The sequence below is a fragment of the Marmota flaviventris genome, chromosome 5 (assembly GCF_047511675.1).
Source record: "Marmota flaviventris isolate mMarFla1 chromosome 5, mMarFla1.hap1, whole genome shotgun sequence".
NCBI lineage: Eukaryota > Metazoa > Chordata > Mammalia > Rodentia > Sciuridae > Marmota > Marmota flaviventris.
Genome location: NC_092502.1, coordinates 40,413,252 through 40,416,542, shown reverse-complemented (window position 1 = coordinate 40,416,542; position 3,291 = coordinate 40,413,252). Strand labels below are relative to the sequence as shown.

Here is a 3,291-nt window from a genome sequence, read left to right as displayed (position 1 = left end):
GCAGATAAGAAATTCATTCATACCAGGGACAAGCAGAGGGTAAAGGAACAGGTGGCAGGCAGTGGGACCCAGGAGAAAGGGATTTAACTCTGAGTGTCTAGATCAGCAAGGCTTCCCCAAAGCAGGTGATCCATCATTTCCAGCATGGAGTTAATGTGCTCCAGAATTTTCCTGTCCATCTCACATAGGCCTTTCAAACTATTCTGCTATTTGTAATATTGTTTGAAAAATTGGAAACATCCAATGTTCATCAATAAAAACCTCGTTAAATAAATTGTAGAACATCCATACAATGGAACCTAAAGCAGATGTTTGAAAGGAAGTGGAGCTCTGTGTGCCCAAGACACATTTTTAAGTAAATTCAGAGCAATGCGTGTCCTGAGTGCATTTTTGTGGGGGGAAAAATACACAACACACACACATACACACGTCTAGAAAAAAAAGTGGTGAAAGTTTACTCAGCCAACTATTGACAGTGGTTGTTTCTGGGAGGCAGACCAAAGGAACTTACACTTTATATATTATACTCATTTGTTCTTCAAATATTTATGGAGCACTTCAATGTATTATGCACTGTATTATTCAGAGTTTTCACAGCAAGTGTCAGCAGAAAAGAAATAAATATTTACAAATAAGAAAAATTAGTGCTAAAATAACCAATCCAAATATGTTTTCATTTAGAAAAATAAAATGTCATCTAGAGGATACATAAGGATGTATGTGGCCCCATCCACCCAAAAAGGGGCTAGAAGACTGTGAATGGGTCCCTCAGCCTGCTCCCTGACCTAGGAACCTTGGCCACACTTGTGACCCTGAAGGGTCCCTCCGCCTATAGGAAGCAGAATACGATATGAATGTTCCCCAGCGGCTCATTGTGATCACTTATCTAGGGACCTAGCTGGCTTGGACCTAGTAAGACTGGGATGATGTCACCATGGTTGTTAAATGGGGATGCTCTGCACCTGGAAGGTCTCTTGCAACCTACATGAATCCCCAGCGCCCTTCCAATCTCGAGTTACAGAGCTTCTCTGGGGGTGGGTTTCCAGATTCCTGCCAGTTATAACCTGAGGACCTGTCTATTTCAGCAATATGAAACAGTGGAAAGAGCACAGGCCTTAGTGTCGGTCATCTCTGGACTCTGCCAGCCACTGGCCTTGTGGATCTGGGAAAGCCCCTCAACCACTCTGAACCTCTCTGAGCTGGGATCTTACTGCCCTCATTCCAGACCCATGGGGGGATCGATCAGTGTCCTATCTCAAGTAGCCATTAAGATACCTGGTGCATGGGAAGGTGCTCTACGAATCCCTATCCACGTCTGACAGGAAGGTCCTAGGACACCTTCTGGCAGGGCAGCTTACGTTTCTCATCTCCTTCAAAACCATTCAGAGCTCAGGTTATCTTGTGACCCCAAGCACTGGAGGATGGAGAATTCAGGAAGGTGCGGGCTGAGTGAAGGAGCAGACAGAGCCAAGTAAAAATATGACACCAGAAGGTCCCTTATCAGAAAGTCAGAGGGCTTGTCCCCGACTGGCATTCCAAAACCCAGGCAGACCACAGATGTACAATCAGAAGTAGGGACATTTCCTTGGACTTCACATGGCAACCTCCCAATGGAGACAAGGCTGGTCAGAAAGCTGGGGACAGAGCATGCCACATCTGTTTGCCGGATGCACCATCTCAATGGTGGGGAGGGCCTCCTGCTAACAGCAGGCCAAATACAGATGGATGTACAAACACCAAACAATTTTTTAACATAATGAATAAACACACACACAACAGACACACACACACACACACACACACACACATACATATATATTTTTTCTTTTGAGGAATATGAACTAAAAATTTGTTTGCTCATTTCTTGCATTTGAAATTCTCTTCGATGATACCCTTGGCCTGAGATTCTTTGCCATAGTCCTTACCACTACACAACTGCAACCAAGCACTTTTTGGGGTTTGCCCTCTCAGTCACGTTTGCAGAGGCCTACCCATTCTCCTACTTTCTTATTGTCGTTGACCTTAATTTGGTTGATTTGGTGCTCGGCACAAAGGGCCTCCACCACTTTGACATACAGTTGGATGCAAGCGCACAAAGCTGGACCTGGTGCTTGTCTGAGGTGTCGGCAGCTTCACGAATTCCGCGTGCAAGGCCACCATGGATGAGGGCAGTCTTCATGACTTCTTGTAAAGCAGCGTTGATGTCCTTGACACCTCCAGCAGCCATGCTGTGCACTGGGTGACCAGTGAGGCCGAATCTTAAGCAAACGCAACTTCTGCCCCTGAGCGACTCAGCAGTGGCAGGGAAAGAGCATGAATTTCTAAATTCACGATCCATGATGTTAGTGAATAAAACTAGGAAATGGACACTCTCCCATCCTGCTACTCTGTTGGTAAAGGTGTAAACAGACCCAGCCCTTCTGTAAAATAATTAGCCAATAAATACATGTGACAATTTAAAACATGCACACTGATTTAGCAATAGCTGTAAAAATGGCAAAGGGACCTAACACTTCAGCTCAACAATTTCACTTCCAGCATTTTTTCAGTTATATTTGTACAGCTTCACCAAGACATAAAGATGCTCATTTTAGAATTGATTCGTAATTTTTTTTTGGTACCGGGGATTGAACACAGGGGCATTCAACCCCTAAATCACATCCCCAGCCCTATTTTGTATTTTATTTAGAGACAGGGTCTCACTGAGTTGTTTAGCACCACGTCTTTGCTGAGGCTGGCTTTGAACTATCAATCCTCCTGTCTCAGCCTCCCTAGCTGCTGGGATTATAGGCATGCACCACCACACCCAGCTTGATTTGTAATTTTTTACAAGAAGAATTGATCAGAGACTGATACAGGTATGACACGAAGCCATCATGCTGATGTGGGAAGTTGCCTAGGATACATTAAGTAGGAAAATCACTGTTTATATTGTTATGAAGGTTATGAATCGATTTATATTAGAAAGGTACACATACACACAACTTCTGGAAGGATAGTCCAGAAACTGATTGCTTTAGAGAGCAGAGGTTGGGAGAGTCTGAGTTTTCACTCTGTTACTTCCTGTGCTATTGGAACTTTTTACCCTGAATGTGGTCATTTTAAAAACAAGCCCAGTTCAGTGGCATACACCTGTAACCGCAGCAAGTGGGGAGTCTGAGGCAGGAGGATCACAAGTTCAAGGCCAACCTTGGCAACTTAGCAAGACTCTCAAAAAAAAAAAAAGCAAGACAATTTATAGGCTGTATCTCAATGTTAAGAGTGTTTGCCTAGAATATGCGTAGCCCTGGA

The 3,291-nt window shown here is 44.1% G+C and overlaps 1 pseudogene; it reads right to left on the bottom strand.

The window, feature by feature from the left end:
* Positions 1-1,857: 1,857 nt before the first annotated feature.
* Positions 1,858-2,227, bottom strand: LOC114097157 (small ribosomal subunit protein eS12-like; annotated as a pseudogene).
* Between the last annotated feature and the right edge of the window lie 1,064 nt (positions 2,228-3,291).